A 27,019-nucleotide genomic window follows, 5' to 3' on the forward strand; every position below is an offset into this window, starting at 1 on the left:
TTTTGAGATTAACTAAAAAGGACTTTTAGAAGAACATGAGTTATTGTCTCTATAATGAAAGCCCCTGGAAGGCAGGCAGAGCTGGGTGGGGCAGGCAGCCGGCTCCCTTGTCATCAGATGCCGATGCTGAAGTGGAGAAGGAAAGGCAGCCCCAGAAGCCACTTACAGACCTGTGCTCTCAGCGCCCCTGAAGCTTCTTCCCACCCTCATGCTGTCCTGTGCCAGTGTGGGGAGAAGTGTCTAAGATCCTAGAACCAAAACAATTGAGAAGGGGACAGGAAGAGTGACGTTCAGCCAGCACCATTTATTATAGCAACAGGCTCCCCCCACTGCCCTAGGTATGTTTTTATGACATTCTATTTATATGTTCTATCTAGCACCTGCCTGTTTCTCAACACTTCAAGATCAATTGCAAACTACAAAAAAGAGGTCCTGTTAGGGAGTCCAAAAGTATCTAAGAATACACATGAGCTCACAAAAGGAATTTTATAAGCAGCTTTTTCTATAAAATGCTAGCATCATGATTTCCCTTAAGATAAGAGACCAGAATAGTAACTAGTTCCTTATCAGCCACCATTCCTTAGAAAGTGCTTGGCCAGTCATTTCTTGAAGATCAATGAGTCATCCCTTATCATTGCTTTCTCCCTCAGACTTAAGGAAAACAGGTTCAGCCTACTCTTTCCACAACAGCTGTCCTACCTGCTAGAGGAAATCACCTTGACCTCATATGTTTGGCTACCATTCAAAACACCATGTCTCTTGGTCCAAATTATCAAGAATAAACATACCCTTCTGAGCTGCACATGCACAGAATGCCTGTACTGCTCATTCCTAACATAAACCCACTGCATGTGTGTCTCCTGTGGGGACCTCATCTCGCTCCACACTTTACACGTGGCCCTGGGAAGCATACTGAGTAGCTACTTTCTATTGAATAGTATTAAAATAAATGTACAACAAACAGCTACTTCTGGCTACTAACTTACACCAGAAAGGATAAAAAGGAAAAGCACATCATCATTATAAAAGCCTTGTCACCAATCTGATGGCCAAAAAACCTGTGGCATGGCTAATGTGACTACTATAGTCTACGGAATAAAAGAGGGATTCTGAGATAGGCAGCTATCTAAATCCAGCTCTTTTACTTCTACATGCATCCCCTCACAGCCTCAGACCACTGCCCAGCCCCTAAACCCATCTGTAATTTCTACTTTGCGCTCAGGAAACCTACCAGGTAAGAGACCGACAGGAACTCAATCTTACTGTCTATAACATGACAGTCCCTTCCAGCTACTAACTCTCCTCAAGAGCACAGGTGTGGGCATGTAAAGTTATATAACTTGTTTATACCAAGATACCGTTCAAACTCACCAACCCTGGCGTCTTTGTCATCAAGAACATCACAGGTCACACTCAAGACAAAGAGAACACACATTTCTCAGAGCCCTTTCCCCCAGTGAGGACTCATAGACAACAGAATAAAGTAAGGGTTTTTCTCATATTATACATTCAAGAGAACTGTTCTGGGGCTGAGGCTGTAGCTCAGTAGCATAGTACTTGCCTAGCATGTGTAAGGCACTGGGTTTGATCCTCAGCACCACATAAAAAAAAGAAAATGAAACAATTAAAATAAAGGCATGCTGACCATCTACAACTACCAAAAAAAAAAAAAAAAAAAAAAAGAGAGAGAGAGAGAGAGAGAGAGAGCTGTTCTGTAATAATCTGTTCGTAAGCTTACATATTCCTCCTCTGTATTCAAAGCATTACAGTGAGCCACTTCTAAAATGATGAGCAAAATATGTATGTCATACCTTGTCAATTTTCATTAATACATGAGCTCAGAAAACTTGGGCAATATGATCATGTTGTTATAGGCATGCACAAATACTTCACAAAGAAGCCCACTATTTTATACAATTATTATGCATCAATAAAAATATACTTTAAAAAAAAAAAGAAACTAGGGCTGGGGTTGTGGCTCAACGGTTAAAGTGTTTGCCTCACATGTGTGAGGCACTAGGTTCGATTCTCAGCACCACATATAAATAAATGAATAAAATAAAGGTCCATCAACAACTAAAAAAAAAAAAATTAAAAAAGAAAAGAAACTTGGAAAACCAACTCCATTTTACTGACTATTTACCAGAAAGCCAAATTCAACCAGTTGGATCACAAGCACTAACAGCCAAGTCAGGTGCACACAAAAGTCAACTGAGCTGAAAAGTTGTATGTCCACATTCCACACCAGCAAGGATGCAATGAGCAGCTGGCAGCAGTAGCAGCAGCGACAGCGACAGAGCCAGCCTGCATTCAACCTGGCCTTCTTACACTCCTCCATGCCCCCAACCCAAATGAGTGCTCCTACAGGCACACACCCAACTCTATCATCTAAGACAGTGAACCGGTATTGTCTGAAGTCACAAAGTTTTACATGTGCTTGCTTCTAATTAAAGGTCATTTGATTTTAAGAACTTGATAAAAAGGCCATAAACCTGTATCACTCCACAAGAATGCCACGAATGCCAAGGACCCAACTTCCAGAGTGACCTTTATTAAGCTCTGCCTCTACTACTTTGCCAACTAACATGTCAAGCAGGGGACAGAACATTCCTACCTGTCACAGGCTACTCAGCTTAAAAAAGTGAAGGCAAGTGAAAAGGCTTTCCAGTGACCAAAGTAGGTCAAATTCCTCCAGCAAAAACTACTAGGTACAAACAGTCTTAAAAATGAAAAAGTCTAAACATAAAAAGCCACTTATGGTGCCAGAAAATGAGAAAGGTAATATTCACATTCTGGTAGAAGAACACTTGGAGAGCAGCCAACTGGCCTAAACTTTCTCCCTAACTAGATCATCAAATCATGCCAGGGGAGGAAGGCCCATGCAGATAAAAACTAGTTAAATGACACCGCACACTCAAACTATCTTGACAGCTCTTTACCGTCAGCAGGATCACGGGACAATGATGTTCTTCAAGGAGACAGGTAAGGCTCACAGGAATAATGATAACCCAAGTGCATGCAATTATAATCAGACTTATAACAATCAGTCTCTGTCCTTAGAATGGACACTCAAGTTCAACAGCTGAGAAAGATGACATATTGCTCCCAGGGAAGCTGGATGGCCTGGATCCCCACAGCCTCACATGTTCCTTCCCATGTCCACTCCATCTGCTCTTGCTCTCTGCAAGCTACACTCCACAGAGCAGCAAGTTATGTACAAAGAACAGATCTGATTTTGTCAATCCCCTGATTACAGCTCGTCTGAGCTTCCTTCTGCTCTTAGAGTAAAATCCAAAAATACTTCATATAGCCTTTAAATGACCTCATTTCCACCATTCTACCTTTTTCTCACTAGACTCCAGCCACTGTGGCCTTCCTTTGGTTCCTGGGCTGCCTTCATTTATATATTTTCATCCATCCAACAAAAAATTACTGTATGGGCAGAGCACAGGTACTAGCGGTAGAAGAGGACGTCTACCCTCCTGGAGGGAAAAAGGCAATTAGGGAATGAGTTTAGGTTAGGTGAAGCAGCTGAGAGCTTCTGTGCGTGTGAGGGGGCAGTGCAGTGCTAGGAAGAATGGTCCTATGGAGAAGCAGGGCCTACTGAGGAGGAGGCTGAGAGTGGCCACAAAGCGGAAAAGAGGGCTAACAAAGAGGGGAGAGTATCCAGGCAAATAGCAACCATAAAGGCCTTACTTAGAGCTGAGTAATATTTTTTGCTTTAATGCCTATTTCTCATTAAATTGTTAACTCCAAAAAGAGGCAGCCTAACATCTTATCTATTCTGTTTCCCTTTGACCTAACCATCACACCTAGCACCGGACTCAATAAATACCTGCTAAATGGAAGACGTGTCTAAAGAAAAAAAATCAAAGTTATTCCCAAGTAATAAAAGTGCTACCTCAAGTTATCAGGTTTCAAGTTTAGCTACCCCCTCCCCACCACAGTGATGGGGATCAAAATCAAACTCAAGGCATCTACACACACGCAGGACTCTACCACTATACAGGAAGGCAAGTGACCACACACACCACCTGGGGCCCCAGCAGCATCAGGGGAGCACTGGCTGACAGGTTCTGCATCACTACAGCAGTAGCTTCCCAGAGCAGCAAGCCAGCAGCCCTGCACACACCCTGGGCTCCAGCCCATAGCAGCTTACTGAGGCTGACAGCCCTCTCCTCCTTCCTTTTGCTCCTCCAACTTGAATGGTGGTTTCTACTTTCCTGATTGGAAAACAATGAAGATAAGAGCAGAGAATTGAGAAATAAAAAGAGCAATATTAACTAAGCTGGAAAATGAAGTATAAAAATGGCAAAAAAGAATGAAGACTTCATTTTTAAAAAATGTTCCAAAAAAACAAAATCCCCAAAATTTCTCCCTACATATATCCTAATGTAACTCTAGAGTTCTAAAAATTAAATAGTTCAGTTATATATTTAGCTGGGTTTTTGTTGTTGTTGTTTTGGTACTAGGGATGCTCTACCACTGAACTACAACCACAGCCCCTTTTATTATTGAGGACAGAGTCTTGCTAAATTGCTCAGATTAGCCTCAAACTAGTGATCCTCCTGCCTCAGTCTCAAATCATTGGGATTAAAGGTGAGCACCTCCACTCCCAGCAGTTGTAAATTTGTTGTTGTTGTTGTTGTTGTTGGAAGACTGTAAGTGCATCTTTGCGGCTAAATCAAGTTTCTGTAGAATCAGAAGAATCTTCCTATGTGTTTCCTGGAGTGCTTCCCTACAGTACGCATTTCATTGGCATCTGGTTTCTGCCTGATAACTATTAAAAAGCTTTGGAATTGATAAAGATTGGAGAAGAGAAAACGAAACAATCATTCTAAAGAGCAACCTGAGGGGCTGGGGATGTGGCTCAAGTGGTAGCGCGGTCGTCTGGCATGCGTGCGGCCGGGGTTCGATCCTCAGCACCACATACAAACAAAGATGTTGTGTCTGCCGATAACTAAAAAATAAATATTTGAAAAAAAAAAAAAAAAAGGAGCAACCTGAAAATAAATCTCATCCAAAGCACTCAGCCAAGGATTCCAAAGCTCCTTCACTCCCAACTGGTTGGGGAGGGAGCAGGGATCAAGCGGCACACTGGGGTAGGAATGGGGGATTTCCACCTCTCCCTTGCCAAAGACACCCCTGAACTTTAGGCTATCTACATTTCTGAGGGCCTCTGTTTTTTGGTAAAAGAAGAATCCATTACAATCAACTGCAGAGAAAAGTTTACCTTTCTGAAAAGGATGAAAAACGGAGTCAATCTGGAGCAGATTCAAACCTCCAACTCCCAAAAATCTGTGTGTTTTCAACCTGCTTACACATGACACGGACATCTCTAAGTCTTTTATCAAATTCACTTTCAGGTATTATATGCAATACAAAGATAAGAAGTGTTAGAGATTGTTAAGAAAAAAAGGCTAAATAAAAACCACCAATTTCAAGGGTTAAAAACTACTAGAACCACACCAAAAGCCATTCATCACATCATCCACTAACCCCATTTTCCATTAACAAAAAATGCTCATGAAATGGACACCTCGGGGAAAACATAAACCACAGTGAGCACACAGAGCTGACTTGCCGACTTTGAGGCTGACTGATGAAAGTGGTCATCAGCTGTTGTCATTTTCATACTTCCTTTGACAACATACCTAACAGAGCACGGCTGGTTCACCATTATTTCTAACAGACTAACCGCAGGAAACCAGGCCCGACAACCAAATATGAGCAGTTCTCTAGTATTAGGTACTGTACATTCCTTTGCAAGAAAGTAATGTTATGCTGAAACGGGATTTACTGAATGGTTCATGGATAATAATGTTTCACAGATAATCAACTGTCCACACATAAACTCTCAATAATTAAACTAGCACTTCATAATGAAGGAGCTTCAAATTCACCACTTACTTAACATTTACTAAGAGCCGCCTTGGGGCCAGGTGAGAAGCAAAAGGACAACCAGAGCAGGGGTCCAATGCCAATGTGAAGTCTCCCTGCACAGTAAGTGGGCTAAGAGAAGAAATCAAAAATGACCAGACTGGCTTTAAACATAATCGCTCTCTCCAGCTGTTTCTCAATTCGTTATCTCTCTTTTATGTAACAGCAAATATTACTCGATAAGCCAGGCATAGTGTCAAGTAAATAGAATGAATATGTGATTTATATAATTCTTCACAATAACCAGTAAGGCAGATACTATTATAATCCCCATTTTACAGAGGAAAAAATAGGCCAGAGGTTCAGAATCACTGGTCATAGTTCAGGATCACTGCTATGGGTCTCTGAAACCCAAATCGTGGCTTAACCCCAACACTGCTCTGCCAAAAAGATGAAACAGAAGTAGTCATGCAGCTTGAGCATGCTGGAGAAAAGAGAAGGCAATGTCAGCAAAGTTTTCCACTGTGAGGGGAACAGTGTCCTACCTACCTACCCAGATGCAAAAAAAAAAAAAAATTATTTTGGTGGGGGGAGGTACTGGAGATTGAACTCAAGGGCACTTGACCACTGAGTCACATCCCCAGCCCTGTTTTGTATTTTATTTAGAGACAGGGTCTCACTGAGTTGCTCAATGCCTTTCTTTTTGCTGAGGCTGGCTTTGAACTTGTGATCTTCCTGCCTCAGCCTCCTGAGACGCTGGAATTACAGGCGTGCACCATGCCCAGCGCAAAACTTTAATAATGTGCTTCTCAGAATATTTTCTTTATGTATTTTATGTTGCTCAAAATACTATTGCATACATTGCCTTACTGCTTCTTAAACCCCCTAAAGAAGGGTAGACAGTCTCCTCATTCCACAAAGAACAACACAGGGACCCAGAGACAGAGGGATCCACCTAAGGCCAGAAGGATTCAACATACTGTCTCATCAATGGGAATACTGAACACTCAATCAAGTCTCATGGAAGAAACAGAATTTCTGCTAGTTACCACAAAGACCATTTCCAAAATGAGGACATAAGGGAAATGGCTTTTAACTTCAGTAACAATAATTAATATCATTTCAGCTGAGTATTAAATTGTGAGAAAGCCATAACTTGCATGGTTCTTCATTTCTCAAGCCATGGAAAGAGTAAGATACTGTTAAGTTTTTGCCCTTAACTTTAACTTCATTTTTTTCTCATTCCACTGTAAAAATTCGCTTATACTCACACAAAAAGAATTCCTTAAAAAAACAAATTCACCAAAAAGTCAATTATGTAACTTCACTATTCCGGAAACATTCTTTTAAGACTCTAGAAAAAGCTGGGTACGTTGGTATATGCCTGTAATGGGAGGCTGAGGCAAGCAGATCACATGTTCAAGGTCAGCCTCAGCAATTTAGCAAGGCCCTAAGAAACTGAGCGAGACCCTGTCTCAAAATAAAAATAAAAAGGGATGGGAATGTAGCTTAGTGTTATAGCACTTACCTAGCATGTGCAAGGCCCTGGACTCAACCCTTAGTACCACCAACAACCAAACAAAAACAACAAAAAGTTACTCAAAAAAAAAGCAGAGTAAGACAAAACACAGCAGCCAGCAGTAAAAGATCTACATCCTCCATTAAAAGCAAAAAATATCAGGACAGAGTGTAAACAAAGTCATTTCATTTAAAGTTTCAAAGGAAAAAATAAAATTTGCTCAGATAACAAACCATAAGCAACATTGTATTCGTAAACTGAGGCTACCTTGGAAATTTCACATCACTGCCAGGCACAGTTGGTGCACAGTTGTTAATCTTAGCCATAAGTTGCAGGAAGATCACAAATTTGAGGCCTGCCAGGGCAATTTAGCAAGACCCTGTCTCAAAAATATAAAAAGAGTAAGGGATGAAGCTCAGTGGTAGAACTCCTCTGAGTTCAGTCCCTAGAACTGCAAAAATAAATAATAAAAGAAACTTCACATGATTGAACCATGTTTAAAAACTCAAACCTCAGCAGGGCACATTGGCACACACCTGTAATCCCAGATGCTCAGGGGGCTAAAACAGGAATATTGTGAGTTCAAAGCCAGCCTCAGCAATGGTGAGGTGCTAAGCAACTCAGTAAGATCCTGTCTCTAAATAAAATACAAAATAGGGGGCTGGGGATGTGGCTCAACCGGTAGCGCGCTCGCCTCGCATGCGTGCGGCCCGGGTTTGATCCTCAGCACCAGATACCAACAAAGATGTTGTGTCCGCCGAGAACTAAAAAATAAATATTAAAAATTCTCTCATTCTCTCTTACTCTCTCTCTCTCTCTCTCTCTCTTTAAAAAAAATAAAATAAAAATAAAAAATAAAATAAAATACAAAATAGGGCTGGGAATGTGGCTTAGGGTTTGAGTGCCCCTAAATTCAATCCCCAGTACCAAAACAAAACAAAACAAAACAAAACAAAACAAAAAAAAAACCAACACTCAAACCTCAAAGAAAGAATCTCACTTTATCATTTATGATGAATTCATGAGATCTGAAGAAAGCTTGACCAAAACTATCCATAAGCTTTCAAGTTATTAGGAAAATAAATTTCCTTGAAATACACAGGGAATGGATTGCAACCCAATTGCATCATTGGCTCTTTGTTTCAAGGGCTATGAGGGACAATCCTAAGGACAAGGGAGTGGTGCTGAAAACCCTTCAGCCTTGGCTTGGAGTAGCTCCTGCTCTTACTGAGCATGCACAAGACAGTCCTGGATTCCATCCCCAAAACCACAGAAATAAACAAATAATTTTTTGAAAATTCAATTTTTAAAAATTCAGCCTAATCAGAAAATGAAATCACTTACAGAACAACTTGAATTTATGGTCAAAAAAGCCCCAATTCAGTAAAGAGGTTTGGTTTTTCCCTAATGTGCGGTCTTCACTAACTTGAAATTGTATTTAAAAATAACGCCAATCAGGTGCCGGGGTTGTGACTCAGTGTTAGAGCACTTGCCTACCATGTGTGAAGCACTGGGTTTGATCCAGGAACCACATAAAAACAAATAAAAATAAAGGTATTGTGTCCACATGAATACACACACACACACACACACACACACACACACACACACACACACACATATGCCAATCTGAAATCTTAAAAAAAAAAAAAGATTAATTCATGGAAAGGCAAAAAACAAACCCAACTTTAGAAATATTCATAAGTGAAGATACGGGCTGGGGATGTGGCTCAAGCGGTAGCGCGCTCGCCTGATATGCGTGCGGCCCGGGTTCGATCCTCAGCACCACATACAAAGAAAGATGTTGTGTCCGCCAAAAACTAAAAAATAAATAAATAAATATTAAAATTCTCTCTCTCTCTCTCTCTCTCTGTCTCTCTCTCTCTCTCTTTAAAAAAATAAAATAAATAAGTGAAGATACCCTCCTCAGATAAATTTTTCACTGCTGAAGTTGGCATTACAATTCAACACCCCAATTAAGTTTAAGAATTTACTTCTTATAGACGGGCATGGTGGCACATGCCTATAATCCCAGCAACTCAGGAGGCTAAGACAAGAGGATTGCAAGATGGAGGCCAGCCTTAGCAATTTAGTGAGGCCCTATCTCAAAAAAAAAAAAAAAAAAAAAAAAAAATGGTGGAGGTTGGCAGGGAGAGCTGAAGATGTGGCTCAGTGGTTAAGCACCTAGGTTCAATGCCCAGTACCAAAAGAAAAAAGAATTTTTTTTTTCCACTTATTGAAAGATTTAAGTCCTCAGATCTGCCTAAGCCCTGAGATGGTTAGCTCATACTTTTATTTGTACAGAAAGTTTCTATCCAATTTTAAACCTGCTTAAATTATGGGCCAAAGATAAAAGAAGAGGGCTGGGGTGCAGCTCAGTGGTACAGCGTTTATCTAGCAAGCATAAGCTTGACAAAATTATCTATTGATCCCCAATACCCACCCCAAAAAAGACAAGAGGGGAGAAAAGTATTCATAATTAATAAGAGAATTACACTTTATAATCTTTAAAGTGCTTTCTCATTTCACCCTCACAACAATCCCAAGCAGAGGCTGGCCCCCATTCTCCAAATCACTGAGTCACATAGCTGAAAAGGACTAACTTTCATCCAACGCACTCCACTGTAACAGAAGAAGAGTATAAACAACGTACTCTCAGGATCTAACACAGCACCTGGCACAAGGGGAATGCTCAACAACAGTACCTCTACTATGTTCAAAAGGTTCAAACCAGGCAATTTTTTTTTTTTTTTTTCTGGTGGTACTGGAGATTGAACCCAGGGGCATTTTACCACTGAACTTACATCCCCAGTCCTTTTTTTTGTTTTGTTTTTAGGCACTGTCTTACTAAAGTGCTCAGGTCTTGCCAAGCTGGTAAGGCTGAACTTTCAATCCTCCTGCCCCAGCTTCTCACGTCACTGGGATTACAAGTGTGCAACACTACAGCAGCCCAAACATATCACTTCAGGACTTGTAGTGATATAACCTAGCCAAGGCCATGCTATTGAATACTGGTTCCTCTCACTCCAGCTTCCTTAATTAAAGGCAGGTTCTACCCCCTCCCCAGGCTGTCATTGAGACTTTAACTTCCCAAATACTTGCTCAGATTTCACACAGGCATTTGATTTTTAAAAATATTTTCAATTATTTGAACTTACATCCTTCTCCACTCATAAGCAGGTATTCGGTCCCTTCACATGCTGGGCTGAGGATGTGGCTCAGTGGTAGAGCACTAGCATTCACAAGGCCCCTGGTTCAATCCCCAGCTACCACCACCACAACAAAGTGTTTCATATGCATCACTCTTTATCACAGTTCCATAACCCCTTATTTAGCACCTACTCTATCTGCTAGAAGAATACACCTCTAGGCAGAGAGGCCTCGTGAGCTAACAAAGTCTCCGCACATGTTCAGGAGAAAGCACTTGGTCTAGTCTAACTGGACAGCACAATGCCAGGAAGTCCCAGCTGTAAGAAGAGTGTGGGATCAACCCACAGACAGAACTACGAAGGCAAGACAGTGACATTTATTTTTTTAGGCAGTTTCTTTTTCTTTCTTGATACTTGGGAATGAATCCAGGGGTGGTTTATCATTGAGCTACACCCCCAGCCCTTTCTAATTTTGTAATTTGAGATAGGGCCTTGCATTTGCTTAGGGCCTCACTAAATTGCTGAGGCTGGCTTCAAACATGCGATCCTTCTGCCTCCCCTCCAGAGCTGCTAGGATTACAGGTGGGTATCATCGCATCCAGCTAGGCAGTTTTTTTACTTTGTCCTGATACCTCTGTTTCTCTTCCTATTTATTCTACCTTTTTCTTGCAAAACACACACACACACACAATCTTTTGAATGTTCATAATTTTCACTCTGTATCTTCATTATGTTCTTTTTTAATTTGGAAAAGTTCTCTTTAGTAATATTATAATGGGCAATTTTAGGATCAAAGGTACCAACTATGGTTCCATATCCACCCAAAAGGTTAATTAACCAACTCTAATCTTTTGGCAGCTAAGGATCCCTAATAATATTTGGACTCTCTTTCCCAGAAAAAAAAAAATGCACTTATATAAAAAAATTCAGAACCCCAGATTAAGAACATTTGCCCTAGCCAAATAATGTAAGCAAAAACATCAAAGAGACTTAGCCACTATTTCTACCCCAAGAATACCTATTTCCCCATTTACACAAGTAGAATAATCTTACTTCTGAATCATGGAGCAATTATTTTTAATGAGTAAATAAAATAAGTGAATGCCTCCAAGATTTATAATCCTCACCCAATAGTAATGATACAGCTTCCATTTATTGGTCCCTAGTATGTGGATGTGGTAGGCCCTTGGCAAAGCAGTTGACATGCAATCTTTCATATAATGCAAAGGTCCTGTAGAGTAGGCAGAGTTATATTCTCATTTTACACATAAGAAAACCAAGGCCTGATCCAGGCTAACCAGTTGCAAAGTGAGCACTGGTATTTTGATTTCCAAAGCCCATCTATCTACATTACCTCTCACCAGAGGAAACCTTATCACCATATTGATTTCTGGGAGATCAAAAGATATTGCCAAACAGACGCCACCCAATCATTTTCATCTGTTCCTGGAGCAAGTAAATAGTGCAGTCCAAGGGTCCAGTCCAGTGTCACACACCCTTAGGTGTGTGAATACCTATATAGTGGCTAAGAGCAAAGAGACCCTCACACTCTTGTCCACGGAAAGCAGGGAAATCGAGTCATCAGTCTTTATAACAGTTCCACGTGAATAGGTGTCACAGTTAGTGCTTTAGTCACTGTATTTCCAAATGGACTTCTTGAGTTGGGCAATGGCCCCAGCTACCTAAACTGTTACATCCTCGCACACAAACATTTGCAACATATCAATGAGGTAATAAGTCAACAGTGAAATTCCAATAAAACACGAATAAGTCTAAATAACCTTTCCCCTGGGTTCTCATCCTACCTTACACATCCCCCATGACTTTAACCATGACGCTGTATGTTAGCTGTACCTATGAAACTAACACTACTTCTGAGCACCTACACTATTGATGCTGACAGCCCCAAGGGCTAACACTCTGTCACTTCAGCTCTATAATGAGTTCTGCTTGGCATATAAACGAATGACGTTGGTGAACAAATCTTGAACCTGGGAAAGCTGTAATCATTACTTCAAATAGAAAGACATGTTTACTAAACAATGAGAGATGATACGAAGGTTTGAGAGCTAGAATACCAACCTTCCAAAAAGAACAACTTACATACTCCTCTTTTAGACGTTCAACAGCAGAGTTCTTTGCACCAAGGACACCTCCAAATTAGTGTCAGGGAAAAACAAAACACAATGCCCAATCTGAAACGGTAAAGTCAAAGAGACAAAACAAGGCCGTGGGCTCAGTGTTATTCTAAACCAGTGCTTCTAATCTTTTTTGGGTCATGGATTCCTTTGAGAATTTGATGAAAGGTACAGATCTTCTCTCCAAAGAAAGTCAACAAAACCAAACTTTAGCTTATGACCGAGCCATCATAGACACCAGTTAAGGCTCCACAGAACCTTGTAAATTCATAATCTTTGTTTATAATCTGCATTTCTAGCCATGCTGAACCCAACCATTTAGTTTTTTAGAAGCTACACCAACATTAAGGGAATTTGAACTTGGAGGTGATGGCCTTAGTATTTATAACAACTCGCCACCCACAGCAATGGTCCCTACTCCTCTTGCTACCTCACTCACCTTAAGTCACAGTAACAAACTCTGGGGTGAAGACATTTTATCTTTCCCAACTGAAACATTAGAAATTCAAAAGCAGGAGCCACACCTGATAGTAGAATATATTTCACCCAGGACTACATACATTTTAGATTATTTAGCAGTCACTGAGTTGCTGACTATATAATAGGTTTAAAATAACCTATATGCTGGGTGTGGCAGTGCTCGCCTATAATCCCAGTGGCTCAGGAAGTTGAGGCAGGAGCATCCAAGCTCAAAGCAGCCTCAGAAAATCAGTGAGGCCCTCAGCAACTTAGCAAGAGACCCTGTCTCAAAAAACACAAAGGGCTGGGGATGTGGCTCAGTAGTTAAATGCCCCTGGGTTAAATCCCCAGTACAAAAAACAAAACAAAACAAAAAGGCCAAAATAACCTATACATTCTCTTTTTTAAACACCTTTATTTTATTTATTCCATGTGGTACTGAGAATCGACCCAGTGCTTTACACATGCAAGGCAAGCGCTCTACCACTAAGCTATAACCTTAGCCTCATGTTATCTTTTATAGTAAAATGAGATGTAAATTCAAGCAATATAGGAAAAGATAATGCTACATAACGAAGCAGAGATTTTTAAAAAACAAAACATTTTCCTAAATTGAACCCCTAGGAGCCTGAAATATGAGAATAAGCTGGTCCAGAGGTCCTTTCTCATCTCCACATTGCCAAGTTTCTCCCCCTGATAGGAGAGTGGCTACTATGAAAGGTACGCTGGTGGGGCTGGGGATGTGGCTCAAGCGGTAGCACGCTCGCCTGGCATGCGTGCGGCCCGGGTTCGATCCTCAGCACCACATACAAACAAAGATGTTGTGTCTGCCGAAAAACTGAAAAATAAATATTAAAAAATTCTCTCTCTCACTCTCTCTTTAAAAAAAAAAAAAGAAAGAAAGAAAGGTACGCTGGTATATAACAAACCACACCCACCCCAAAGGACATAAAGGAAACTGCAAGTGGAGCCTATGGAGACATGAACAGAAACCCTGCCTCTTGTTCTGTAAGCGTGTCTTGTGTATCAACAATACTCACACTCCGGGGTTATACGCTTAATAAAATGATGACATAGACCCTGCCCTCAAGGAGCTTAAGATGTAGCTGGAGAAAGAGACAAGAAATAAACCAGTGAAGCTGGGCATGGTGACACACACCTGTAATCCTCAAGAAGCTGAGGCAGGAAGATCGCAAGTTCGAGATCAGGCTAGGCCATTTAGTGAGACTCAAAAACCAAACCAAAGGGGGGGAAATAGGGGACTGGGGTGTAATTTGGTGGCACAACACCCCTGAGTTCAATACCCAGGACCAAAAAAGACAGAAAAAAAATCAAACAGGTCATTGGAACACATTAATAAGTACTATGACAGGGGTAAACTTGGCAGGCAAGCTCAGATACAGGGGCTGACTACAGTGGATTAGGGAAGGCTTTCCCCAAAAAAACTAATTTGTAGCTCAATTTCAAGAAGTAAAAGAAGTTGGGCTGGGGATGTGGCTCAAGTGGTAGCATGCTCGCCTAGCATGCGTGAGGCACTGGGTTCGATTCTCAGCACCACATAAAAATAAAATAAAGATAAAAAAAGCCTATTAAAAAAATATGCCTCTTTAAAAAAAAAGAAGTAAAAAAAGTTAATCAAGCTGTGTGTTTGTTTTTCAAGTGATCTTTTGTTGGGAGTTTTGCAGTTTGGCTGGTGGGGAGACTACCCCAGATAAACAGCACATGAGGAGGATCAGGAGGACTCTTCGAGAGCGACAAGCACCACATGATGCAGCACTGAGTTCAAGGGGAGAAGGGGACAATAGGCAGCGCTTCTGGAAGGCCCTGTACAAGCTTTCTCTCTACATACATATTTCCTTGGTGAAGTCACAGCCCTTAGATGCTCTTGCTATTAAGTTCTTATTTCAAAGTAATTTTAGATTTATAGAAAAATTGCAGATATTACACATTTCCCATACATCCTTCATTCAGCTTTCCCTGTTCACATAACCACAGAAAACATGTCAAAACAAAGAAACTAGGCAGGCATGATGGTGAACATTTGTAATGCCAGTGGCTTAGGAGGCTGAGGCAGGAGGATTCCAAGTTCAAGGCCAGCTCAGCCACTTAGACAAATTTAAAAATTTTTTCCACTAATTCCCTTATCTGTTCCAGCATTCAATCCAAGATCCCACATCCCATTCTACTTAATTCAAGGCTTTGAAAAATTCCTGCCTCTACTCTTGCACACCAGTTTTATCATTTATCATCATTCTCCATCTATGCCTCCCCCAACTTCACAAGCCCAATCAGAAAGTAAATGTCCTGAGTATATAGTGACAATGAGGAAACCAGAGGATCTGGAATAGAGATTACTATTATCTCTACTATTAGGGATTCAAGAAAATCTAGTAAAAAGAGAAACCCATGGCATCTTCACAAGGAAAGATATGCACACATACCCACCACCTACAAATGAACTTGGCCTAAAATGCTGCTTCCACTATAGAAGAACAAATTCAAAAGCAGACCTGTTTCTGTTACTTTAGTTTTCCCAGCAACCAAGTAAGTCCTCTTTAATCTCTCTCTTAAACACCCCAGGCATACAAAGAAGGAGCTGGGACCCCTCAACCCATCCTCAAAACAAAATGCTGGCAAAACTATCTGGGATCTGGGAAGGGAGAGAAGGATGACTCATCTTCTTTTTCCTAGATTTTCATGAAGGTCTCTAATTGGCAGGACAGAATTCCATCATATCACAGCCATCTTTATAAAGGGAGTTTACCAGTATTAGTCATACTTCTGTTATATATATGACCTGCACACTAAGCCTCCAGCTCCTAAAACTCCCACACCCACAACCTTGAGTAATGTCCACCTTCTAGAATCACGAATAAACCCTGTGCAGAAATCACTGCAATGCTCATACAAACTAACAACTTTTTCTACCATTTTTAAAACATAACTGTTAAAATAAAGTGCAACTGTTAACAGTGGTTATTCCCTGGGAGTTAGAACTTAAAGAAAGAATATTTTATGTATTTCAGGTATCAGAAGCTACTTATGGAGCATTCATCAAATACACAAGGGGCAGAACCCTACACCACCCCAAAGTAGGGAGGAAATGGAGTGAAAAGAGGAGAGAAAGGAAGGAAGCAAGCTCTCTAGATCTGCACTACTCTCTCCCATACTTCAGCCACTTAAATCAAGCAGGGTATAACAGCGCAGGTCTGTAATCGCAACTACCAGTGAGGCTGAAGCAGGAGGATCACAAACTCAAGGCCAGCCTCAGCAACTTAGCAAGACTCTGTCTTGAAATATAAAAATACAAAGGGGGATATAGCTCAGTGACAATGGATTAAATCCCCAGTGGTACAGGAGGTTGGAGAAGTTAAACCAATTAAGATTAAAACAAGTACAACTAAGTAGAACAAATAATAATAAAATCAAAACGATAGTTTCTCAGTCCCACTAACTACATTTCAGGCAGGGACATGTAGCTAATTCAGAAAGTACTATTAGACAGGGATGATACAAAAGAAGCCCTGATACTAACTCATTAGACTTTGTAAATAACAGCGGGTATTTGAAGTAGGCAAGCATTCCAGGATAGCTTATGACCACACCACTGGGTTTCCAGAAACATCATGTAATACCAAAATTTCCAGGGCTCTTTCCCAAACTGAAAAGGCAAAATTCTTCATGGAGGCTTTAAAAAATAAGTAGGTGATTGGCTTTGCTTCTACTTTGCTAAGATAAGCTTAATGAAAATACCCTAAAACTACAGTGCAGAGTCCAATTAGGACCTCACTAAAAGGTCCTGAGTAGAAGGGGAAAATGGAACTGGAATTTTCAACACATCATTCTGGAAATCTTAACAAGTAAGCTAAACTAGGGATCAAGGAAACAAACTAAAGAATGCACTATGCCCATCTAAGTGCCATTCAGTAGGAGAAACATTTCTTAATAATTAAGGCCAGTATGAAAATCACTAGCAATTAACCTACACAAAGGGGCTTGCTCTCCTTTCTCTGAGTTCTTCCTCTACACCACCCAGTATGTGCTGTCTCAGCTTCCTCTGGATGCAAAGACAATACCTATCTCATAAGTCTGATATGTGGATTCCTGAGCTACTATAGGTCAAGTGCATAAAACAATGTCTAGTAGACTGCAAGACTAAGGAGGTACTGGCTATTATTACGTGAAGAGGACCTAAAGGTCTCTGAGATATAGTTTGGCCTGTGTGAATACAGTGAGCTCCTGGGAGAGAGGGATGTTATAATGAATGCCCTTTTAAGGGGTTTTGGAAAGCCCGATCCATCCCAACAGAGACACCCCTCCAACCTATGAGCTATTGTTCATAATGCTTCAAGAAGTAGGAGACAACTATTCTACTCCTAGAAATTTTACTACAAGTATAATCTCACACATGCAAAATTTTGTCCAAGTTGTCTCTACAACTACAAACAAATCAAATGTCCATCCACAGAAGACTGGCAAAATCACTGGAAACATGTCTGTCTACTAGAATACTATAAAGCTGTAATAAAGACCAAAGAAGTTCCCTCTGTGCTAATAAAGAACAATCTCCCATGACATTAAGTGACAAAAGAAGTTACAAAACAGTAATTAGGACATGCTGCTACTCATGTAAGGGAAAGGGAAGTCATATGTACTCTTATTTACTTGCTTGTACATTAAAATATCTCTGGTAAAACACTGATGGCTCTGAAAAAGATAGCAGGTGGTTAAGGGACAGGGGAAAGGGAATACATCCTGGGTATTTAATGACTACTGATACAGAACTATATGAACACATCACTACACAAAAACAAGCGATATCACACCACCAGCAAACTGCAAATGGAACACAGCTGAGAAAATCCTGGTAAGCAATGTATCAAACATTATAGACCCCAGAGATGCTGAAAGGCAAGCAGTGAAGTAACCAATTGGAGAAAGGTTGGTAAGCGCTCTCTGGAAAGAGGAGCCAGCTTCATCACAAGCAGAGGCAAAAAAAAAAAAAAAAGAGCACAGCATGCTCTGGGTCCTGAAGAGCCACCCATGGATAGAGGATGGCTATCTAAATGGGAGAAGCCCAAGGCCAGGAAGAAAGAATGAGCGAAATTATAAAGGGTTTCTCAGGACACTTATTAAGTGTGGATTTTGTCTTAAAGGAAATATAGGAACCCTGAAGGTTTCTTTCTTTCTTTTTTTTTTTTTTTTTTAAAGAGAGAGTGAGAGAGGAGAGAGAGAGAGAGAGAGAGAGAGAGAGAGAGAGAGAGAATTTTTAATATTTTTATTTTTTTTAGTTCTCGGCGGACACAACATCTTTGTTGGTATGTGGTGCTGAGGATCGAACCCGGGCCGCACGCATGCCAGGCGAGCGCGCTACCGCTTGAGCCACGTCCCCAGCCCTCTTTCTTTCTTTTATAAAGTATTTTTTAGTCGTCAATGGATCTTTATTTTATTTATTCATATGTGGGGCTGAGAATGGAACCCAGTGCCTCATACATGCTAGGTAAGTGCTCTACCACTGAGCCACAACCCAGGCCAACCTTGAAGGTTGCTAAGCAGGGAAGTGTACCAAGGTTTTGTTTTATTCTGTGTGACCACCAGGGGCTTGTAGAGAGAATGAATTGAGAGAGGAAAGAACAAGGAAAATACCTTGAAAATTTTTGCAAGCAAGCACAGCACCCTACTTCTTCAAATCCCTTTTAGCACAGAGCATGCTGAATTTTACTTAAAGGTTTGACACAGTATCACATGCCTGTTACCCAGTATCACATGCCTGTAATTCCAGTGACTTAGGAGGCTCCAGGCAGGAGGATTGCAACTTTGAGGCCAGCCTTGTAAACTTAGAAAGTTCTCAAAATAAAGCATCTGAATTCAATCTCTATTAAAAAAAAAAAAAATTACTTAAAGGCATTCAACAAATACTTATTTTAGAATAATAATATCTATTAATTGAACATTTACTATATGTCACTTTTTTTGAGAGAGAGAGAGAGAGAGAGAATTTTAATATTTATTTTTTAGTTTTCGGCAGACACAACATCTTTCTTTGTATGTGGTGCTGAGGATCGAACCCGGGCCGCACGCATGCCAGACGAGCGTGCTACCGCTTGAGCCACATACCCAGCCCTCAAACACTTTTTTTTATTTTTTTAGTTGTAGTTGGACACAATACCTTTATTTTATTTATTCATTTTTATGTGGTGCTGAGGATTGAACCCAGGGCCTCTCACATGCTAGGTGAGTGCTCTACACTGAACCACACCCCAGCCCTGTCAAACACTTTTTAATGTGCTGATTTTATAAATGAGAAAACTAAGGCTCAGAGAAGCTAAATAGTTTGTTGAGGGTGACAGAACAAATGGAGGTACATGGGACACGAATCTGTCTAAATATTTTTGTTGTTGTTGGCCTATGGCAAAGTTTTCCACAATCTATGTAAAATGAGAATTAGGAATATATAGCTACATATGTCCATGTAAGACAGTCAACTTTCTTGGGAAGGACCTTTCATTCTAATACTGGATCTTACTTTTTATGAAATAAAGGAATACATTTTTTTTTCCTTTTTTAAAATGCCCTCCTTGGTAAAACTAAAAAAAAAAAAAAAAAAAGGCTGTTTAATAACTTGCATTTGCTTTCCTACTATGATATTCTCTAAAACTATAAAAGTCAAGTCCAGGTACTACAAAACTAATGATGACACTCACTTGGTATTTAGGAGGACTCATACATTATTTTAAGCTTCTTAAATCATTTTAATTTACACAGTGACCCTTTTATAGAAGAGGTGCCTTGAGGCGCCTTATGTTTGAGTATCTTGTCAAGGGTGCAGAATGGTAAGAGGAGTGATAAGGCTATGTGTCCTAAAGAGAGAAAGAGAGAAAAAGCAACTGAGGCCTGACCTAACACCGAGAATGCCATACAAATCTCAAACCACTGCTATCTGGCCTATAATGTGAGGTTTTGTTGTTGTTGTTGTTGTTGTTGTTGTTAATTATTTGTTTGTTTTTAAAGAGAGAGAGAGAATTTTTAAATATTTATTTTTTAGTTTTCGGTGGACAGACCATCTTTATTTTTTTATTTTTATGTGGTGCTGAGGATCGAACCCAGCACCCCGCTCATGCCAGGCGAGCACGCTTGAGCCACATCCCCAGCTCTATAATGTGAGTTTTAATGTTTAGATGTGTGACACCCTGATAAGACCCCAAAACTGGTTGTTCCTGGGGGCAAGTTACAAGCTGTATAAAGACCAAGAAATAACAAAGAAATGGCAACTGTTGCCCCACTAAGTGATCCAAAATGTCATCCTGTTGCCTACACAGCACCTAACACACGCCCTCACCTAAACATTTTCATTAATCAAAGTTTCATTCTCTTAACAAATTCAAAGGTTTTCCAACTTCAAAGAACTTTTATGTTTTCACTCTTAGCATTTACTTTTCCTTTTCTTTTTTTGGCACCAGGAATTGAGCCAAGCAATGCTTACCCACTAAGCCACATCCCCACATCTACAACCCTTTTTTAATTGTATTTAGAGACAAGGTCTAAGTTGCTGAGGCTGGCTTTGAACTTGCAATCTTCCTGCCTCAGCCTCCCAAGCCACTGTGATGATAGGTGTGCACAATTGTACCTGGCAGCATTTAGTTTTCAAAAAAAGCAAAAATAAAAGACTTCAGTCAGGCAGGGTAGTATTTAAAAGTCCATTTTATAGGCAAGATAACTCAAAAATAATTATCCCAGGTCACAAAGTTGATATGAAGCAAAATGAAAACTAACAAAAGATAGGGTTTTTTTTTTTTCCTCTACATCACTTGCAGGATTCTAAGAATCTAAGGACCAAAACACCCCAAACTTCATCTTCTCCATTCAAAACCTCACACCTTTATTCAACAAATATTGTGTTCCAATTGACCTGTCAGCCCTGTTCTAGGAATAAAAATAAAGGGTGGGGTTGTGCTCAGTTGTAGAGCACTTGTCTTGCATGCTTGGGGCACTGGGTTCAATTCTCGGCATCACATAAATAAATAAAGGTATTGTGCCCATCTACAAATAAAAAAAAAAAAGGCTTAATAAATAAAGGGACAGAATACAACAGTTACTAATAGAGCATTATGTAAAATTGTGGATGTGTAACCGACGTGATTCTGCAATCTGCATTTGGGGTAAAAATTGGGAGTTCATAACCCACTTGAATCTAATGTATGAAATATGATATGTCAAGAGCTTTGTAATGTTGTGAACAACCAATAAAAATAAATAAATAAATAAATAAATAAATAAATAAATAAATAAATAAATAAAGGGACAGGGCTAGGGATGTAGCTCAATGGTAGAGTATTTACCTAGCAAACATGAGGCACTAGGTTCAAACTCAGCACAAAAATAAAACAAAAAGAGGATCAAAAAGATGAAAATTATCTGTTAGAGTCTCCAAAACTATTTTACTTTGCAATCCCCCACCTGAACTTAAACAGTTCACACTGTAACTGGCCTTCTAGTACTCTCTCGGACAAGAGAAAGAATAGCCAGTAAATAAATGGGTATGAGTGTCCTGCAAAATAACAATAAAAGCAAACGGAGTAAACTTGAAAATCTCCAAATTACTTCTTATTCAAGAAAAAACATGAATTTGGACAGGTTTCTTAAAAAATTCTTTCTCATAAGAAGATGAAATCTGACTTCCTAGTAAATGCATTCTTGCACCGAAATGTTCAGTCACACTTACTTCTTTAAGATAAGATCAGGGGAGAGAAAAAAAAAATAGGCCATTGGCCTTCTAAAATTTTTACTTTCTGGTGCAGAAACAGGGTGATCCTTGTGCTACCTGTAATGGTAGAATTGCCTTTATTTTAGAAGAGGGATATAAATTCTCCAGAAAAGGAGGCACAGTCTGTGTGACTGATACACTCAATGGGGTGGACATACAAACACTGGCTCAATAAGCCGGAAAAGGAGAAATAAAACTTATGTCTCCCTATCCTCTAGAGCTACAAAGAACTGGTTTGTTCCCTCTTCTACTTAGTAATCCTTAGGTTTTAAAATTATTTTAATAAAAACAATTAAATAGGTTAGATATTAAATAAAATTATTTAAATCCTTTCAAAATATTCAGGGCCCATAAAAAAGAAGACATAACTGACTTTGACTAATCACTCCTTCCTCCTTGTGGTTCAAGCAGTAGCGTGCTCGCCTGGCATGCGTGCGGCCGGGGTTCGATCCTTAGCACCACATACAAACAAAGATGTTGTGTGTGCCGAAAACTAAAAAATAAATAAATATTAAAATTCTCTCTCTCTCTCTTAAAAAAAAAAAAAAGAAGGAACCAGCAGGGCACGGTAGCACACACCTGTAATGGCTCAGGACGCTGAGGCAGGAGGATCAAAAGTTCAAAGTAGCCTTAGCAATTTAGTGATGCCCTAAGCAACTAACCAAGACCCTGTCTCTAAATAAAATATAAAAAAGGCTGGAGAAGTGGCTCAGTAGTTGAGTGCCCCTGGATTCAATCCCCAATACCAATCCAAAAAAAAAAAAAAAAGAACAAACTTGGGGGGTCGGGGAAACTTGCTGAACAGAGAACTGAGCTCCAGCTATCACCCATCCAGTACACTCTAGTTCCCTTCATCTCTGGGGTAAAACTGCCATGTGTGGAAGCATTCTGGAAAGTGACAAGCCTATCAGAGAAGGCCACTGTTAGCAGAGGCTCAGCCAGAATTGTTCTGGGACCTGACAGCCCTGAAGACTTCACAAGTCCCCTTATCTTATCAATGTTCCAGTTCCCCACCCAAAAACTGAGAATACCAACTACCAGAGGAGAAGGAGGCAGCACTCAGTAGTGTTCTAGTACAAAATAAGCAATGATTGCTATTAATTGTTAATATTTCTAATAATTAATTTGATTATTCTCTAAGAAAGGGTGACTGCCCTAGAGGGACTTGAGTCCAGCATTTAGATTTACTTCTAAATCCTTGCTTTTCAGCTCAATTTTTGCTTTATATGTTTATAAATAAAACTATAAGGAGGCCGAGACAAGAGCCTCCCAAGTTTGAGGCCAGTCTGGGCAACTTAGGAAGACCCTGTCTCAAAATTAGAAAAAGAAAAAAAAAATGAAATAAAGGACTAGGGATGAAGCTCAGTAGTAAAGCATTCCTGGGTTCATTCCCCAGTACCCCCCCCCCAAAAAAAAAGGAAGGAAGGGAAATGTAAAAGCACATTTCACACACACACACACAAAGCTTGTTTAACCTTTTTTCTTAAATCAATAGTAAATATCTTGAAGAAAATTTAGAAAAACTTGAGGAAAAAAGGGCAAGCCACCCAAACTACTATAACACAAAGGTAACTACTAATAGCACTCCAGTATATTTCTTCCACATTTTCCCATATATATTCTAAATAACTGGACTCACACTGTTTATAGTTCTATGTCATGTATTTTCCCATACTTAATTTTATTTTGTGTGCACTTTCCCATGTCAAGTATTTTCCAAAAATCATACTCTTTTAGTAACTCCATACTTTTCCATAAGGCAACTGTTCCCCCAAGGTTAAGATACAGATTCTTTTTATTAATTTGTAAATGTCACTATAGTTAACATTTTTGGGGGTTGGGGCAGGGGTAGTAGGGGAGATACCAAGGATTGAACTAAGGGGCACTACACCCCTGAGCCACATCTCCAGCCCTATCTTTTTGTATTTTATTTAGAGGCAGGGTCTCACTGAGTTGCTTAGTCCCTCACTTTTGCTGAAGCTGGCTTTCAACTCCTCCTGCCTCAGCTTCCCAAACTACTGGGATTACAGGCATGTGCCACCACCCCCAGCATAGTTAACAACTTTATATAAAAATCTTTGTTTGCATCACTATTTGGTCCACAGAGACTAAAATGTAAATAGTTAAGGACTGTTATGTCTCTTAAAACATTGCCAACTGCTTTCTAGAAAGTTCACCATGATTTGCAAGCCCAACAGCAGTTTGAGTATTAGTCACATCATATTCTCACTACACACAGTGGCACACGCCTCTAATCCCAGCCACTTGTGAGACTGAGGCAGGAGGATAAAATAAAGGACTAGGGATGAAGCTCAGTAGTAAAAGTTTAAGGCCAGCTTCAGCAACTTAGCAAGGTCCTAAGAAACTTAGTGAGAACCTATCTCAAAATAAAAAAAATAAAAAGGGCTGGGGATGTGGCTCTGTGGTTGAGCGCCCCTGGGTTCAAACCCTAGTACAACAAACAAAAAACCCCAGTTATCTAGAAAAGTATGCCCCATTATATGAAAAAAGAATCTGCACAACATAAAAATTTCACAAACATACATTTAAGACTTAAGTACTTTTCTACAAGTAAATTGCACCTTAACTTTTAAAAAAAATATTTATTTTTTAGTTGTAGTTGGACACAACACCTTTATTTCACTTATTTATTTTTATGTGGTGCTAAGGATCAAACCCAGGGTCCCACACATTCGAGGTGAGCGCTCTACCGCTGAGCCACAACCCTAGCCCCTGCACCTTAACTTTTTAAAAAAGTAAATTAGAAGACTAAAAAGAAGATCTTACACAGGAAACATGCATTCCCTATATACACATGTCGAATCCCAATTACATAACAGAATGCTGCCATTTTTCAGAGCTCTTGTGTTTACTGGTGGACTAATATTGGGCACATGTTGACAGCTAGGACCCACTCCCTCACCAAGTCAGAGCCTTTTTTCCTCTCTTCTCATTCATCAAAGGTTTTATCTACATTCTTCGACTGACCATTTGCAGGAAGAAATTTCTTCTGGGTCAGCAGCATTTTAAAAGTACATAATCCTGTAATATCAGTGACTAGAAGGCCAAGGTAGGAAGATCACAAGTTCAAGGCCAGCCTACTCAATTCAGGGAGACACTGTCTCAAATTAAAAAATATGCAAGGTGTAGTGGCAAATGCCTATAATCCCATTAGCTTAGGAGGCTGAGGCAAGAGGATTGAAGGTTCAAGGCTAGCCTCAGCAACTTACTTATCAAAATAAAAAAAACACCCTTAGGTTCAATCTCTTATACTAAAAATTTAAAAAAATTAAAATGAGCTGGGGATAGCTCAGTGATAGAGCACCCCTGGATCCAATCCCCAGTATCAAAAAAAAAAAAAAAAAATACAAAGATATACAATAATTTCAGGCCATTAAAGGTAATCACAAAAGCAGCATCAACCAGTCTTCCACCTACAAACTTAAGAAGCATTTTTGAAAAATGAAGACCTAGTAGTACTTTTTATAACCAAGCATTTTAGGTATACTTTTCCCAGTGAAATAATTCTCTCAAAGTGAAAACCACTCTAGCTGAAGATGCAGATTTCAAGAATCTAATAATCTAGTATTAATGCAGTGCTGACTTTCATTTGTACACAATCAATTTGTTACTGAACAAAGAACCCTTTTTAATTGCCTGTGGCAATTAATGGTGATCATTTTCCTTTGTCTCATTCCTAAGCAGCAGAGGCTGCCAAAGACACGAAGCCAGTTTTGACCTTTCTTTTAAATGGAGATGGGATAATATACAATGCAACTGTATGCATATTTTTAAATTTTCTTTTTTATACATCAGGAGGCTAATATCTGTAGCTGGCTAACATACTTTCACCCCAACATTTTTTTTGAATTACAACTTAAAAAGTTACTAAACAAGGGGCTGAGGATATAGCTCAGTTGGTAGAGTGCTGCCTTGCATAAACAAAGGTTCAATTCCCATCACCACAAAAAAAAAAAAAAAAAAAAAAAAAAAAAAGTTACTAAATAGGGGCTATAGCTCAGTAGCAAAGTGCTTGCCTAGCACGTGTGAGGCGCTGGATTCAATCCTCAGCATCACATAAAAATAAATAAATAAATAAATAAAGGCATTCTGTCCACCAACATCTAAAAAAAAAATGTTACTAAATAGAGTGAGTTTTATACAGTATTTTTAATCCATATATCTATACATTTCTATCTATATAATTAAAAAATTTTTATTACTCATTTAAATTTTATTTATCATTTCCTAGGGTGGTGGGGTGCTATGATTGAACTCAGAGCCTTGTGCATATTAGGCAAATGCTCTACCACAGAGATATATCCCCAGTTCCAAACTTTTAATTGCAAATTGACAAATTACAGTTGTACATATTCTGTACATTTCTAGTTACCTGAAGAATATTCTGAAAGAAAGAAAATATTGGCTAGGGGTATAGATCAGTGAGCATGCTTATCAAATACAAGGTCCTGGGTTCGATCCCTAGCACCAAAAAAGGAAGAAAAAGATCTCAATTAGGAGCTACCCAAATATTTTCCTGTCAAAGATATAATTTTTAAGGAGTTCCTGACCAAACACTTCCACCTTCTTTATGTATACTTACAGTTTTGTTATAGTTTGATTTGAATCCAGGTCATAAATAAAACATTCAACTTTTCCAATATGCTGGCTAGATATGATATGGATAAGTGTGGTGGCGCACACCTGTAATCCAGCAACTTAGGAGGCTGAGGCAGGAGGATCACAAATTCCACAATCCCTACAACTTACTGAGACCCTGAAATAAAAAACGGCTGGGCACACAGCTCAATGGTAGAGCCCCAGTAGGTTCAATCCCTGGTACCACCAAAAGACAAGCCAAAACAAAAAATCCCTGTGATATGGAACAGGTTTGGATATTGTGTGAGCTATCTCTGAATATGAAAATCTTTTAATACTATTTAATACTGCTTCCTAAGAAGCCAGACATTAACCCAATAGTTTAACAATTACTTTCCTTCACCCTATGTTATATAATTGTTTACAACTGACTGTAAATTCAGTTGTAAACAATTAAATAACATAGGGGTGAACTATAGTGTATTTTTATATCCCAGAGTAGCAAGGAAGC

At 39.6% G+C, this 27,019-nt stretch overlaps 1 protein-coding gene across 4 annotated transcripts in view; it reads right to left on the minus strand.

Moving 5' to 3' along the window:
- ARHGAP35 (Rho GTPase activating protein 35) overlaps positions 1 to 27,019 on the minus strand; it is a 124,478-nt gene that overhangs the window by 90,267 nt on the left and 7,192 nt on the right. Inside the window, exon 1 of one of the 4 annotated variants that reach the window (XM_081275420.1) lies at positions 1,372 to 1,408. The exons of 2 other annotated variants lie outside the window; for them this stretch is intronic. The gene's annotated coding sequence lies outside the window, so the exon portion shown is untranslated. Of the gene's footprint in view, positions 1 to 1,371; positions 1,409 to 27,019 lie in introns of those variants that run through there. One more of the 4 variants, XM_081275419.1, reaches the window with a different exon arrangement.

This window comes from Spermophilus citellus (assembly GCF_964194105.1).
Source record: "Spermophilus citellus genome assembly, chromosome: 18".
NCBI lineage: Eukaryota > Metazoa > Chordata > Mammalia > Rodentia > Sciuridae > Spermophilus > Spermophilus citellus.